At 39.9% G+C, this 17,467-nt stretch overlaps 1 long non-coding RNA gene across 2 annotated transcripts in view; it reads left to right on the top strand.

Annotated features, from left to right (window-relative positions):
- Positions 1-17,467, top strand: part of LOC122835243 — a 98,754-nt gene that overhangs the window by 904 nt on the left and 80,383 nt on the right. For both annotated transcript variants that reach the window (XR_006371290.1, XR_006371289.1), the window contains exons 2-4: positions 9,546-9,667; positions 9,755-9,825; positions 10,657-10,707. This is a non-coding gene — a long non-coding RNA (uncharacterized LOC122835243). The remainder of the gene's footprint in view (positions 1-9,545; positions 9,668-9,754; positions 9,826-10,656; positions 10,708-17,467) is intronic.

Raw genomic sequence — 17,467 nt, forward strand, 5'->3', positions numbered from 1 at the left:
TTTGGAACTAAGTTGTTTTTCCCAGATAAATGGTCACACTCCCGTTAAGGATGTTTACTTTTTTCTGTAAACAAACAGCTGCTTGTCCAGTCGGGTGGCCAATCAGGACGAAGGAGGGGAATATCTGATACAGGCAGGAAGTAAGAATTAGACACTGCTGCTTTTTTTTTTTTTTTTAAGTCAATTACACTGCTGCAAAACTGTATAAAATATTAGGTTTTACAAACTAGTTTCACACAAATTCTAACAAATAAATGTGCAGAATGTGTAGGAGAAATGGATGATATCATAAGCATTTCTCTGTTTAGCTCTTTCGTATTTCATTCCTGCTTCAGCTGGCCTCCCCCTGTACCGCCCAGAGGCCTGGCTGTGGCGTTTCCAGCAAGTTGTGCTGCCTGTCTGTCCCTCTTTTATCAGTCTCACGATGCCCTTTACAGTTTGCTCCTTCTGCATGTGATGAGTTTCACTTCCTTTGCCCTATCGGTTTAGTTTTACCAGGCTGCAGGCTGTAGAACGTTGAAGACCAAACGGTCTGATGTAATTTAACTGTAGAAATCCCATCCAGATGCTGCGGTACAAGCATGCTGCGTTAATGTGGGAGGCGTAGGCGTAGCTGAGAGGTAGCATGTCGATAAGGTGTAATGTAGGACTGATGCTAATGGTGGGTTCAGATGCTTTCTTTTGGACAGATCTTTTCCTTTTTTTTTCCACAGTTTAGCTTCCAAACCATCTGGATTTGGTAACAGTGGTGACAAAAACCATGAAATATATTAAATATTAAAGATCAGGTGGTTGGGCTGTTTTTTTTTTTTCTTGTTTTGTTTTTTTCTGTCATTTACAGTGCTACCAGCACACAGTGTTTCAAATTTCCCAGTGTCACATTAAGGTAGGAGCAGGTGTTACACTTACTGATAGAAAGGGAATGACAGACATGACTAGGACAGATTAAATTGTTTCTTTAGGGGCGTGCTCCGGTGGCGTAGAGGGTAGCGCGCCCCACGTTTGGAGGCCTTCAGTCCTCGACGCGGCCGTCGCGGGTTTGATTCCCGGACCCGACGACATTTGCCGCATGTCCTTCCCCCTTTCCTGTCAGCCTACTATGAAAAAAGGGACACTAGAGCCCACAAAAAGGACCCCCTAGTGGGGGAAAAAAAAACCCCAAAAAAACCCTGTTTCTTTAGAAAAAACTGATTTATCTTTAGAGACCAAAATTTTCCTTTTACTTTGATTCACTCACCAGACGTACCACAGATGCCAGATTTAACCTTTCATTTACCTGTTCCTACAAGTGTGTTGAAATTGCCCCTGCTAGACGGTTTAGTCAAAAGCCTTTTACTCCAGGCCAACAAAATGCGAGTCTCGTACGAATATATTTTGTGTGTCTGAGGTGCTATGATTGAAATCTGTTGACCTGGATGTCAGTCTGTACCAAGAGTCATTTAATTACAAATAATTTTATGACTTAAAATTTCACCAAAGCTTGAATTTCCCTTTAAATGATGATTAATTTGTTAAATTTTGAAAATGAGACTTTTTACTCCTCAGAAGGGTTGCATTAGTTTGGGAATAATTTTAAATGTTGTACACCTTTGATTTAAAGATTGGGGGAAAAAAATATTCAAAGTGTGTATTTTTTTTTTTCTTGTTAACAAAATAACAAAATCCCCTGGTTGCCTAATCAGCTTGTGATGTTGTTTTTTTCCCTAGAGTTATCATGGTACCATAATTTCTGGACTACAAGTTAAATAGTCTGGGATTTATGGCAGTTGGAAATAATGTCCAAGTCGCTGACAAAAATAAACCAACTGTGAAGGTAGGAAAAGATGCAGCGGGTAAAACGAGATGAACTCGTTTTCGCTTTACTCGTTTTCTTTGAATAAGTCTATTTTTAAAGGAGCTACCGACGTGAAATTCTCAGGAGATGTTGATAACGACCCATCCAGTCCAGATGTGCAAAGAAACCACAGCTGTCCATAAATTACGTGCAATAAAATTTAATGGGGGGAAAAGTATTGCACACATAACAAAGGGAGGTGCTTGGAGGAATGGAAAGTCATGACATCAGCTTAAGTCTATCAGTAACTGGAAAGCAACGCTGCTACTTAATGCAAATTAATACCGGCTGGTTCGGTCCGAACTGATTGCCCATTAAAAAGGTTTCTCATTAAGAAAGTGTCGCACAAAGAACATCTCAAGAACTTCTAAGCCTTATTGTTGCAGAAAGTACTGATTGTCATTTTGATGTTGTAACGGTAATTTTATTTTTCAGCAACAAAGCAATACAAAGGGCTTGAATCGTCTCTGCAGGACCCAACTGCAGAGACGATACAGCTTTTAATTTAAAAATAGTTTACGGGTATCTGCGGTCGGATTTATTTGCTGGTGGGGACAGAAATAGTCACTATTGACATTTGGACATCTTTCATGTCATTTGCACAGTTGGAAGGAAATTTTTCTGAAAGCAGTGTGATGTGATTCACGTACTTGTCTTTATTATTAATTCCTAAAACCCCAAAAGTATTCCTGACAATTTTTGATTCATTGATATTTTCAGTGAACCGAGAAGCTTGCATCTGCAATGACATTTTCTAATTCTAATTCTACCCTCCTCAACGGTCAGTGGAAAATTCATTATTGGCACTACAGCAAAAAACTTTCTTGTAATTGACGAGCAGCTTCTTGAATGCTTTTTTTCCCAGGGATTTTGATGATTAGTCTTTAGAGGTGAGCTCTCAGGAAACCCTCCATGCCATCACCCTAATTTGCAGCTCCCTCACTATCCGATAGAAATCGGGACTGTTGTATCGCGGTGTGCTACAGCTTCTTTATCCCAGAAAGGTTAAAAAATGTTATCTTGTAAATCGTGCGTGTAAAAAAATCCTACTGAAATACTCCTACTGAACCAAACAGTCCACACTGAATCAGATGGAAAAAATAAAAATAAATCTCTTGCTTTCCAAATAAGATTTTTTATTTTTTTTTAAATGGGAAGTGCAACTGTTTCCCTTCTAAAAACTCATCATTATAAGGAGAACAGAATGTTCTTAGATGGGAACCAAATTCCATGAGCCACTATGTTACCTTTCAACAAATTTGATCAGATGCCCCATTTATGAAACCTAGTTATTGGTCATTTAAGTAAAGTACACATTAATAATGAATAATGCACAGTTTGAAAGGATGAGAAGACGGATAACCACTGCAATATTAATAACGACTCTTAAATTATTTATGGTGCAATACTCATTAACTGCTTTATGTGAGCAGATGGGAGGCTGGACTACAATTTCATATTGCTTAGTGGTATCAATATTTAGCCATTATTAATTCACATTTTAAACTTAATATTCTATTTTGAAGTGTGGTCTTTTACTTTATTAATGATATGAATGCCTAAATAAGTAAACGCTATTGAAAAGCATTGATTTAAAAAGAAAAAAGATTCTACTGAAATTGTCTGCATCACTACAACTTAAAAAAAAAAAAAAAGATTTCATTGGAATGAAAGCCAATGAAATCTTTGGATTTCAGTACTTCAAGTGTACTGAGAATCTTAACCACAGGAATACACTTTTCCAACCGAACAGACGAGCTGAGGAGAGCGAGACATTACAAAGCCATCAGTAGTTAAACTATTATTCAGAGCTTCCATTTTTTTTTCCCCCTCCAACTCTTTCAGTTAGCCGGGCTCTTCTCGAGCCAAGAGTACTCCCGCAGATGGTCGAGCAATAATTTACAGTCTGGATTGTACCAGTTCCACAAAAGCTAGTCGTGAATCAGTCACAGCTCCCTTTGAGGCCTTACAGAGGAGGAGAAAAGGAACAGGGATGATGGCGTCGAATCCAGCAGAAAGCTCAAGAAGAAGAGAAGACGGACAGGTCCAGAGGCTGCAGCCGTTGGCACATAGCCTAACTGTACGAAGGGCGTTCTTTGCATAATCTCTTTGTACGGTGTGAAATAATCAGTCATTAGTTTTTTTTTTTATCAAAACATCCAAAAAAAAAAAAAAAGTTTCTCATTTATTTTAAACACCAATAAAAAAAAAATGCATGTAAATGCACTCCCTGAAAAACGACTATTTACCATTAGGATTTGCATCTAATATTGTGTCAATTGTAAGTAAATGCTAATTCTGCAATTAGTCCTTGGTCCGTGTTCCTCGTTAGCTCCTATCTAAACTAACGTTGCTCTCCTAATTACGAAGTATCATTACTGTGTAAACACCGCTGCTCCAAGCACAGCGGGAAAAATAGAAAGGTCAAAAACTTAGATTCATATTCCAAATATATGTGAAATCTATTCTACATAATCATTTTTTTTTGTATTTCACACACAGTAAATTTACTATGATAACTCCAGCTTCATCCCTCAAACCGGTAACACGTAATAGTAGCTGGCTGTTCGTCGAGATGTGAATTTAAGTCATTTAACGCAATGGTTGCAGTCCCGTTCAGTTGATTGATTTATTGACCGACTTGTTCGTACTCACCATTCAGTGAATGATGTAATATAATGAATTTAAATTAAGGCTACCATGGAAGCAGGGCTTTTTTAAAACCCATATTTGATCATCTTTGCCTCACTTTTTGCTTAAACATATATATGTAGAGAGAAAGATAAATTGCATAAGGCTAAGTGCTAAAATCAAACAAAAAGTTACACAGGTTGTGTTATAGAATTGGTACACACTGATTTTTAATTTGCTTTGACAACTTGGAAAAATTGACATTTTCTTAAAAAAAAAACCTTTCAAACGATTAAACTTTAATTCCTACATATCTGAACATGTTAAAATGCAACCAGCTGCTGTTAGATTGTGCCTGTTTTCTCTGAATTTAACCTAAAGTGAACACATTCTATTAATCACTGATGTTCATGTATTCTAAAACACCTATGAGCAATTATTGACAAGGAATAAACATAAGACTGATTAAGTACAGCCGTTCATGATGAAAGACCTTCGAATCCTTCATGCGCGCAGCTGTGGGTATTGATTGTGGTCTTTGCTGAAAAATATCTTGCCTTCTAGTACCGCTAGTACCCGACTCGTGGGACTGAACTCGTTCCTCTGAGTTCCCGTAGACAAGCAGCCTGACAAAACGAAGTGAGGATTGCCGAACAGAGAAAACATTTGTCATTATTGAACCGAAAACCTTTGTGCAGTCCTCGTACAGAGCGATCAATCTCAGCTGCGTCTTTGCAAATCGACTTTGTGGGTTGAGGGAAGTCAGGTCAGCTTTTCATTGCACGGAAACTGCAAGTGTGCTGCAAGAAGTCACTCGAGGTTTTCATATTCGGTGCAGTGTAACAGGTTTACGTTTAGATCAGGTTTATTTCACATTCCCTTTGTATGCATGGAGTGGTAAGTCAGCAACAAATATGTCATCTGGAGGTAAATAAGGTATCTTTGCTTTTAGTGTCATTTTCACAAACAACAAAAATCTCATCCACATCTAATAATGATAATTTTTTTGTTGTTGATGAAAACCAGCACTGGCTCCTCTGGCAGATTATTGTACTTATAAAATGGTAAAAATGTTTTAGGAGTCAAAGGCTACTTTTTAAATCAATATTGACGTAAAACGAGCCCTTAAATCTTGCTGGAAAGTTATTTAAGTTAGTTTAATCTTACTTCAAGTGCACTGAGATATTTGCACTAGAAACTAGACCAAAAATGATTAAGATTTTGTATTTCTGCATTGTTCTCTGATGTTCTTTAACAGCCATATTTCTATACATATTCAGATGACTCTGACTCACTAATTAGGTGAATTTTGAAGGCATTTTGCTCTGAAACGAGGCAAAATCGAAGGTGGACAAGGCATGGACGCTTTTGCACGACATTGTATATTGCGCTATTTAAAAGAAGTGCTGTCAAATAGAAACTTTTAAAAGGCTGATTGTATCTTATTGCACATGTTTTCCACAAAACCCTTACTGAAATCAAGCTGAAACTGGAATTTTATAGACAGTAGAACCATCAAATTAAATCAACACTCTCTACAGCATCAGCCTACACAGGAGGACAGACATGTTTAATAGTCCAGCTCAAGCTTTTACTGTTGTTATCCATGTTTAGAAGCTCCAGGCAGCAATGCTTTGCAGAGTGAGCGCCCAGAGTTTCGATAACATACACCTCCTCTCACACACGTGCTGTGTGTTTTACGTCAGATAGAGATCTCAGAATGTGTGAACTGCTGGCGCTACGTGATGGAGAACACGTCCTTAATCGCATCATCGGTGCATCTGGCCCATTAGGACTGTTCTTTCTCCGGCTGAAATTTGGTAAACACCGGCGTTTCCCCTGACCTGCTCCTCGCTGCTGTTGTCTCTGCTTAATTCACTCCAAACTGCAACTGTACTACCAGATTGTGTTGAGCAAAAATAAAATGCCAACTGTTTTGTGATTAACTATTTTTTAATGAAAGCACTTAATCAGCGATATTATGTATAGAGAAACATAAAACATCACTGTTTATTGGTGCATGTGCAGCAGTCAAACGTGCTGCTTTCATGTAGCTGTATGTGTAAAGCCACTTTCTACCAGCAGGTGTCACTGCAGTAACGGCCAAACTCCAACTCTATTAAGTCCTGCATGGCTTTTTTGCTGCTTTTGAGGACCGTAGGACAATAAACGGATCAAAGTCAGCCAAACAAAACCCAGACAAACGATACACAATACACACACAAGCTTTCTAGTTGTTGTTTGTGAGGCGGGAGAGATGGCCTAATCCAGTGTTTCCCAATTCCAGTCCTCGGGGCCCCCCTGCCTGCATGTTTTAGATGTGCCTCTATACCAGAACAGCTGATTCAAACGATTGCACGACATCTTCTGCAGCCACCAAGTACTGCAGGAGCCTGTTAATCACCCAAAGATTCAACCCAGGTATGTGGCAGAAGGGAAACACCTAAAACATGCAGGCAGGGGGGCCCCTGAGGACTGGAATTGGGAAACACTGCCCTAATCTTCAACACTGCAGATGGTTTTCTGGTTCAGTAGCTGTAACTGTCTGCTCATTAATATTTTGGAGAAGAATGAGTGATTAGCTTTTGCTGATTGGCCAAAAGGCCCTCGTGAGTCGTTTTTGAGAAATGTGCAGCTGCTTGTTAAACACAATCAAGGATAACGCTTAGTGATTTTTAGACTAATGAGTCTGAAGGCTGATAATTGTTTCAAAAGCAAAAAAAAATTCCCAGTGATTATCTCAGCTTTTAGTATTCCGGCAAGGATAAATAAACTGCAGACTGGAATGAAAAAATAAAAACAGTTTTAGAGAAAACAAACACATCTATAAAGAGAGCTTTATCTGCTGGCAAATGTTACCGTGTGAGTTGAGGAGCACATGGTGTAAAATCATTAACTCAGTCTTGTACAAAGTGGAATCCACCATTTTCAGTGAATCTAATTTACACGGCACAATACAGATAAAACACCTCTAAACTGCAATATGCAAATGGACATCTGCCTAAATACAACTTGTGGAAACAGTGGGAACATGAAATTTGCTCTTTATTTTAATATGTGGTTTTGTGTTGCTATAAATTGTTGCATTAATTTTCCGAAGAATTTTGAAAGAGTCAAACATAATTGTCTTACAATTTATTTCTCACACAGACCAGTTTGCAGAATCATTTTTGAAATCCATCAAAGATGATGTAATATCAGGAATTTGTTTTCTTAAAAATGACCCTATGTGTCAAATAGAGTTGTGGTCCTTTATCGGGTTTTTCTTGCCACATGAAGCCACATTTGCAGAACGTCTTCCCACTGCTTTCCTTGTGCTTTCCTTATTGAAGTTCATGGATATTTATCACTGTTCAGCAACTTGTGCTCGACCTATTCTTTCATTCCTGTTTGGACGCACCTCTCGGTCTTGGACATAGAGTGCGACTTATGCGAGCTGCAAGCCTGAACGCAATTTAAAAGGAAAACTGATAGCTGCGCCCTTTACGACACCGAGTTTAAGTTTGAATTGGCTTTGTTTTGGTTTGTTTGGGATTTTGCAATTCAGTTAACTTTACCTGACATCTCTCCCCAGTGAAAAGAGAGACTGAACAATAAATCACTTTTTGCTATTTGCTTATTCCATCTGTTTAAATGTCGCTTCCCTCCTCCTGGCTTATAACACAGATTTCCCTGTGTCCTTAAGAGAAATGGTAAATGACTAATTAGCTTAAGACACAGGTGTCAAACTCCCGTGGCACATCTAAAAACTGCAGGACTGTAGCCCTTGAAGACTGGAGTTTGACATCCCTGGCTTAAGAAATACCATGCATTCCTTCCTCATGTAATTCTGTCTATGTCAAATACTGATTTAGAAGTGTCTGTTTTCTCTGTGTTCAGACACAGACTGCAGATAATTAGGCATACAGTACAGCTTGCATTCTTAAAACATGTCAGGCTCTTTGTCCACACCTTCTTCCTTAGTTGGCTCTAGTCTGTCTCAGGTTTAACTGTGAGGACCTGAAAGATTGACAGCAACACGGCACAGTCGTCCCACCGAACTCCATTTGACACGTTGCGTCAGGTCGATAAACCATGTAAGGTTCTGCATTGTGTCCCCGACCTAAACGTGGCTCCCCGAATCTCAAAAAAAAAAAAAAATAATAAAATGAGCGGGAAGAGGAGAGAATGCCTGTTCGGCTTTACAGTGTCCTGTTTAACATGTGGATCCATTTAGAGCAGGTGAAGCAATGTTGGAAAGTAGATCCATCTTCTGTTGCATTCCAGGGGCCACTGACAAACCTAAAAGTTAATCCAGGGTGAAACGGGTGGGATGAATAACGCCGGTCACAAGCCATCCAACACTGCACAACGCCCCGAACGCTACAAACGAAACATGAAACATGGGAAGAAACACTGAACCGCTTTTCAAGTCTATACGTATGAAAGGGCAGAAGACCAATTTTGACATACTATATATGCAACTCGGAGAAATCCTTTAAATATGTGATTCCTCACCTCAGAACTGTAAGGCAGAAACGTTTGGAAACTTATATTAACATTTCATTCTTTCTACGGTGCGCTAAATCCGAGTACCAAATGGCATTATTTTCTTTCTTACAAAATGACAACAAAAGAAAATCCATGTCAAGCTGGAAAACCTGTTTACATGATTTCTTTCACACACTGCAAAGCCAGTACTTTTGGTCCTTTTTCTTTGCACTTGGATTAAGACAGAACTAATTTACAAGTAACTTTTCAGCAAGACATGGGGGATTGTTTTAAGTCAGTTCTTTAGTAGTGATGAAAAAGCACTAAATCGCTTTCAGATTATTTCACTCATAACATGAGGAAAATGTCTTGTTATAAGTTAAATTATTGGCAGGATTTTCAGCATCAAGTAATTGTATTGATAATCACTCCTATATCTTGCTGAAAAGTCACTCATACGTTTTTTTTCACATGTGCTAACAAATTTTCAACACAAACTGGACCAAAAATGAGTGGCAAGATTTTGTGCTTTTGCAAATCATGGGAAATGATTGCCAGCCCTCGTTGTCAATTTCGTTTTTGTTTAAAACCATCTCGGTTTCCCTCACAGCGTCACGTTATGCAGACGGCACGCAGCTGATCGTCACAAGAAGAAAACATCGACACCAACAGCAACGACGAAAGGACCAGCACTTCCTCCTGAAGCCCAGAGCCGGCCTTGGAACCGCGCAGGTCCAATTCTCTTCTCACCTCACAATTAACCCAGCAATAAATCATTTCACAGCTGCAGCATTACATGCGGCCCATTATCCTCTGCAGGCCCTCACTCCGAGATAGGGGTCGATGAAAGAAGGCATGGGGCTACAGCTGGAGCGTTTGAAGTCTGAGAGGTAATGCTTAGGGACCCTGTTGAGAGGTTGTTTGGGGTTCGGGTTGAGAGACTTGCACATTGTTTTACATTAGGCTTCTAATCCCTCTAATGAAGGCCAACTTCGGGGCTCCACTGTTGTGTAAACTCTCGTGCTTTTATAATGCCCATGCGGCGGTGACCGAACCAGCTCCCTTGCTTTCATCAGCGCAGCAGCTACACACACAAACAGTTGTTAATCAAGTCAAACCGATGGTGGAAAATCGTGCCGCGTGTATAAACACACGCTCTCGAACGCAATTAGCCCCGCAGTGTTCAGAAGTGAGTCGGGAAGCGTGCGTGTCCAGCTGCATGTGTTTAATCTGCTCTTAGCAAACAAACCGTAGCGCACTAAATCTGGAGACGGTCCGATTTTCGTTTCAAGTGGAAAATGATTTTGTCATTCACGGCCGAATTATTGTAAATGTTAATTTCCTGCTTCCTGAACACGGCCTTGATGTGTTTGTAGGTTTAACCACATTCTGATTCTGGGGCTACTAAGTGACCCGGGTGTTTAGCTAAAGCCTGATTTTCAATCAGAGCTGTGGGGAAGTGTTTAGAAAAGGTTTCCTGTATTTAAAAAGTCAGAAAAAGTTATATCGCAGACCTAACTGTATATTCAAAATGTATGTCTTCTCTTTTGGATGAGTCCCCCCCCCCCCTTATATTCTTCTTTTGACTTAGACCTGTGCTTTGACTGGGCCATTCTAACACATGAATGTGCTTTCATCTAAACCATTCCATCATAACTCTGGGGTGTTCAGACTTGCTCTTCTCCTGCTGCAAGGCGAGCCTCCATTCTTGTCTTTTTCAGGAGTGGATGTCCCCTCTGCTGCCCAGCGACTGCAACTTGCCGGCGAATCAGGTGAGTCGCTAATGGTTCAAGCACGTATCCGATCCAAAACTCAAACCACGCCACAGGAAAGGTTAAATGGATGATCTCACTCTGATTGAGTGCACAACAGGGTAAGGGAGGGGCTCTGAGCAGATGAGCAAATTAAGATCTTCCATGAAATCGTCTTAAAATCAATGTGTTAACAAGCTAATGCCACAAGGTGGAGCTGTGGTGAAGAAAGTCAGAATGTACAGAGGATAATATTTAAAGCTAAGGACCCAAGAGATTTCTTTCTGAAATTGAGATGGAATGAAAAACAAAATACAAAATGATGTTTCTTGACAAATGTTCTAAAGTAAAAAAAAAAAAAAGCTGCTTACATACTAGTATTTCTTTCATGCTTGACTTGTGTCTGGCCCAGACAGTGTGAACCACTCATGTTTAGCTTCACCACTGAGATTTTTGCAGTCAAGATATTATATTTCTTTTCTTTCCACTCAGACAGGAAGCTTATTATAGCATATAGTGGAAACAAAAAGGAGATGGATCTTATTCTGGCTGGATTTAATCTCAACATTAAAGTGTGTTTTCTCATAACATTTAATGTGAGAAATGCACATGTTCATGTAATCCTTCTAAAACTGAATGAACATATAACCCACATTTTATGTGTTTGGTCAAAGATGATGAAAAGGTCAGCTTTTTTCAATTGAACATTTCATGGGTCAGATTGCAATAATCTTTACTGTATTTTCACATAAAGCAAAAATACACTAAACACTGTCATGATTTGATATCTTTGCTTGAGTGAATGGATGGACGGACGGACTTGACTGAAATGCAGAGAACAATTATTGCTGGTCACTTTCTTGCTGGTAGAAACCATCCACTTGTTTTATGCTTCGTTTAATACTAAGGGTCTCGACCCTTAGTTATTGAGAAACAATTGCTTCCTGGAGGTCTGGACTGTGTCGAAGTTTGAAATGTTACCCAGTGGCTGAGGTTTAGCCGCTGGGTCACTTCAGCCGGAGTCCACCCCTTCAGCCACTTGGCACTGGGTCAAATCTGGACCAAGATTTGATTGGGATTCTGCGTCAACTGATCTCAATAGGGATAGCAATTCAAATAAATGGCTAAGCTTCCAGTCACTGGGTATCATTGCAAACATGATTCAGTAAATTTGCTTTTGCTGAATCACGTGGTTTGTCTCTGCATCTGAGTTTACGTAATGACGACGAGGGTGAATGTGTCGTGCTTTCTTAAAATAAAGGAATGCACTTCCCTTTTATCTAAACCGGCGGTTTTCAAAGTGTGAGGCGCGCCTCCCCTGGGGGGCGCCAGAGCACTTTAGGGGAGGCGCGGTGCGAGGGAAAAAATAAACCGGAAAAGATATCTGCTTGCTGTCTACTGATGTGAGAGAAACGTCTTTTACGCACACGATCAACTCTGTGGATTTAGGAAAAAGTTGGTACTGTGGGGTGCGCGTGTGGAGCGGGGATCAGTGGAAATGTTTCCCCCCTTAAAGGATGTTTTGGCCAGTGATGTCAGTAACGTTATTGACGTCGGACCACTTTTTTCAGTAACAAGTAATCTAACGTGTTGCTATTTCAAATCCAGTAGTCAGACTACAGTTACTTATCAAAATCATTTTTGCGTATCAGCAAGCGTTACTGTCTTCTTTTGTTATTTAATCGTATTTCTCTACGCTGCCTTGTCGAAAGTGACCGACGTCTCTATGCAACAGAAATGTAAACAATGGAGGGAGATGCGCATTTTGTCGGTGGAAAAACTGGAACTATTTTGAGTTTCTGTCGCCAAGTCCGATTATTATTAACGGCTTTGGGCTTCATTTTTTTAAAGTCGCTTGAAAATTTAATGAGTGGCGGGTTGCGCCTTTTTGGGCTCGTTTTTGAACGTGAAGTTACTCATTTGGGCTTAGAAATAAGCAGAGACTCATAATAAATCCCAGAATTTGTCCGTCATTAAGGTAGTTTTAGTCAGTCTCTCCCTGTTCATCATTTCCCGGATGATCCGTCCCGCTGTGTCTTTGTTAGTGTCAACTTAATTTATTACCTCTCAATGACGTCGAGCTTCGCGTTGCGCTCCAGAAAACTGCAAACATCGAGACCAATATGAACAGCGCAATAAACGTGAAAACAGCCACGAATGAACGTGTCCGGAGTTGGCAATAATTATAATGGCAAGTTAGCACCGTTATAATAATTAATATTACGGTAAGTGTCACAAATCTGTGCAACCATCTGAGCTGTGGAGCTTCAGGAGGAGCTCTGTACGCTGCGCTGACACCAAACGCAGGGCCGTAACAGAATCTGGAGGCTGGGGGGAGGGGGGCTTTAAAATCCTACTTAGAGTTTTCCGACAACAGTGGACCACACAAATTACTCACTTTTTTTGTTTTTTTGTACAATCTCCTCTTCAGTTCAACCTTATAAGTGGAGACACATTGTTGATGTTACCATTATAAAATAGCTGATAATTAAGTATTGGCAGGAGGCCGAGCGTTGTTGTTAGCAGCTGCTGAAAGTAACTAAAAGGTTACTTTTAATGTAACTTAGTTACTTGCAAGTCAAGTAGTCAGTAATCTAACTAAGTTACTTTTTCAAGGAGTAATCAGTAGTCCGATTATAGTTACTTTTTCAAAGGGGGGGGGGGGGGCGCGGCAGGCATTGTGCTCCTTGGAGGGGGGCTCACCCTTTCATACTTTGAAAACCCCTGATCTAAACAATGCAGGTATAATATAATTTGGCTTGTTTCTTAAAAAAAATAGAGCAGCAGTATCTTAATGACACGTATTCAACACAATCATTTCTCCCTTCCATATCTGAGCAACATGGTACGTTAAAATGACCGATGAGTTAAATAATTACCATCCCGCTCTTTTCTCATGCAATACGTGTCTGTGTAACAAAGCAGGGAGGTGAGATTAGGTGATTCCTCTCCTCTCTCCCTGGCCTTGTCTCGGTGCTCAGACATCACAGACGACACAGAATGAAAAGCTCTACTCAGCCTGCGTTCTCAAAGCATGTCAAACTCGTTGTCAAGGCCTCCTTCCACAGCGAACTCCAGACTGTCATTCTCATTTAGCTGTAAGCACTTGAAAGAGTTGCGGGGACACATGATACAGTCATGCTATTGAACTGAATTTGACATGTTGTGCCAGATCAATAAATGATCTCAGGTTCTGCACGGTGGCCTTCGACTTGGCCCGGACCAGAATGTGGCACCCCGAGTCTGGGGCGGTTAGAGGAAAGCGGGGTGGTGGTGGTGGTGGGGGGGAAGGCCTGTCAGTTGTGCCGGCCTCGGCCTGCTTTTGCCTTTGCCGTGCATGCTCTTCCAATTACAGACAAAAGAGAGGCAGTCCCGTCCAACATGTGGTTCCATTTAGAGCAGGTGAAACAATGTAGGAAAGTAGATCCGTCTTCCGTCGCATTCCAGGGGCCAGTGAGAAGCAGCTCTAAATCACAGCAGAGTCAATCCTGAGGAGAACTGGTGGGGTAAAAGGTGGCCGAGGGTCCTGGAGGCTTCCTCAGCAGGGGCCTGAAACCCCGGGGCAAAGTATACAGCATTTCAAAGGATTATGGGAAGCTGATAGGAGTATCACCTTCCCCTTTACCTTTTGTTATACTTTAGACTTCTACTTCCAACGCCATCACTCTTCTCCAATATGTAAGACCTTTAGTATTGATTTGGACGTTGTTTTCAAGCAGGGAGAGACTTTGACCTACATTGAACCGTCCTAACCGCTCAGTTACATGGTTTGCCTGGAAGACAAACTTTTTTATTTTTTGGGGTAGGGAATAATTTATAGCATAACCTTGAATTGTTAGTCAAATATGACCAGATCCCATTTCCCAGGGCTTCCCCGTGCGCTCCCCCGTGTCCTGGCACCAAATTGTTAAAATATTCCACTGGAAAACTATACACTCTTTCAAGAAAGCGATACATCCTCTGGTTCCATGATTTAATACGCCTGTATGCTGATATCAGTTCTGCAGCAGCATTATTTTTCTTTAAGGAAAAAGACATGTAATGCCAAATGCACCTAGCAAAAAGACAGAACTACTTTGATGTATTTATCATGTATATATATATTTTTAATAATGTATTTCCAATATAATACCAACAAACTATCCCACTTGGTTTATACACATTTAATATACTAAATGCATTTACACTAGAGTAATGCCTCAGCAAACATCACATTAGACATTTCAGTATTTATTTTATTTTTTTTGTTGCTTTTGTTCTTGCAGGCAAATATTTTGAACTGAAATGTAAAATAATGGTTTGTTGGTCAAACTACACAGCATGTTTGATAGGGCTTCATAGTCTGTGGGTATTTTTAATAAAAATATACCTCTGTAATTCATCAAAAAACCTAACTACATTTAAAAAGTGGCTCCCCATGGTAAAGTATATTGCTATGGAGTGTTTTGGGTTACAAGTACAAAATTTAAGTGCCAAGGGAATGGCAACATTTTGATTAAACATGGAGGTGCTAAAGGCTCTTATTAACCCAAAGTTTTCACATTGTCTAAAAGGACGTGCAGACAAACAGTTGATCACATAATAATTAACATTTAACAAAACAAATTATGTTAAATTTGGCCAAAGTGTGGAGGATTAACAAAGCACTGACTTGCTATGTGTTGAGAATTTATTTTGGGTTTAACCAGGATTTACTTAAGACTTATTATTTGGGATTTTATAATTTAATATCAGGTAACTATTTTAGTTGCAGTTAGTTCATAAATCTAGTTAGCATTTTTATGACTAGTATCTGGTTCAAAACTGACTAGTCGTAGACGTTTAACAGAATGGACTCAATATCCCATGAGGCTTTGAAGCGGAAGAAGAAGTAAGGAGGGAATAGGTTTTGGTTCCTTTTTCTTCCCGCTTTTCTCTCTTTTTTTTTTTTTTTTGTTCCTGATAGAAGAGAGCTTTGTTAGCCGAACATCTACACTCTGTCTTGTATTGTAATGTATGATTCGTTCATCGCTTTTTATTATTCCCAAAAAAACTAATCTAATAATCCATCCGACTCCTTCTCGTATTTAAATTAGTCAAATATACAATACTATGTTATGTTCTCTGATAGTTGACGGCATTAATGCATCCCATCGACGTTACCACAATGCTGACATTCTTCCCCATACTTATTAAATCTGGCACAGGAGTTTCAGTGACGTCTGATCATGTTGTTTTTTTTTGCTTAAATTGGGCATTTGTGATGACTGAGGAGACGCCATTTTAGGCTCTCCAAACCCAAACGGAGTTGTTTGGCTGAAACCTCCCAAGCTTCGGTTTCTATACAGCATAAAACCCAGCATTTGTGTTAAGCAGATGTCTGTAGTTGGTCATGAACAGGTTCTTGAGATTGAAACTTAAAAAAAACCACAACAACAACAAAAAACTTATGGTCAGGATGACTGGAAATGCAAAAGCATTTAAGTGCAGACGGTACTGTGGGTGCAGTGTGGCGTATGAGAGAAGGCTGCTCTCTGCAGTATGCAGGAGAAGGTCAGCAGCTGATTTTATCAGAGCCTTTCCTTCATTTGGCCTTCACGTGAGTGCTCTGTTGGGGTTTGGCAGGTTTGTCTCTTTTCAGCATGCGGTTATATTGGGTTCATGTAGCCACTTTACTCTACTGGAAAGAATGTAGGTTAATATAGCAAGTGGGATCTGGACATCGTGCTCTCGTTTGGCATTTACAGACCATAGGAGAGGCGAGCAGAGCGTGTGCTTCGAGCTGTAAATCAGAGGATGTTTGGCGTCGCACTATTTTACCAGAGGGGGGAGTTTAGGCCTCGTGTTGGGCCATGGACCAGCAGCACCCAGTAAAGCTCAGACATGCAGAATGAGGGAGGAAAGATGAAAGTAAAGGAGGCATATTTTTACACTGGATAGAAGCCCAGAAAGTTTCAACTAGACACTGAGTTAATAAGGAAGTTTTTTGGGGATGACTTCACAGCGAAAAGTTTCAAAGGGATACCTTTTGCCATTTGCTTCCGCCAGTGCCAATATTATGGGAAATATTAAAGGTATAGAGCGGACCATGGAGTCACAGACGAAATGCCTTGGCAGCAGAGAAATGACTCGACTCAATTTTGAGATTTCATAGGCTGGTCAAGGATTTTGTGTGTTAAAAGCAAATATTAAAGCTGGCATTTATTTCTGTTTCCAATTTCACTGTTGGCTAGTGGTATGAATGCTATTTCTTTTTCTTACCCACAAAGCCAGCATCTTAGTTTGATGGAAATAAACGATTCACAATTTTAAAATAGGAAGCACATAACTGTTTCTGTTCTGAAATGTGTTTTCATAAGGCAACAGATTGCTGTGAAGGTTGATTGCTGATTGCAGCTAATATGAGGAAACCAAAGATTTCAGTCTATTAGCTTTGACCCTCTTGATTGCTATGCCATCATTCATTCAGCTCCCTAAAGCTGACTCCTGTCAGGTATTACTCTTTTTATTCAACTTGATTTTGGTACGACAAAAACTGTCATATTCTGTTCAGCCTGCCCTGTTTGAATGTTGGCAGAAAGAAAATTATACATTTTCTTTTTAAAAATGGAAAATATATTTTCTTTAAATGTCATTTTCCGTGACAGGATCCAACGAATTGGTTTTGAATTCAAAACGGTGGCAAATTAAATTTGCACACTTGGATACGAAACAACTTTTGCAGAATACAGCAGCTTTAAGGCATTTGTTTTTCTTAACATAGAAAAAATTTACATGGAGCTTATGGGATGTTTATCAAGTA

This window comes from Gambusia affinis, linkage group LG08 (assembly GCF_019740435.1).
Source record: "Gambusia affinis linkage group LG08, SWU_Gaff_1.0, whole genome shotgun sequence".
NCBI classification, from domain to species: domain Eukaryota; kingdom Metazoa; phylum Chordata; class Actinopteri; order Cyprinodontiformes; family Poeciliidae; genus Gambusia; species Gambusia affinis.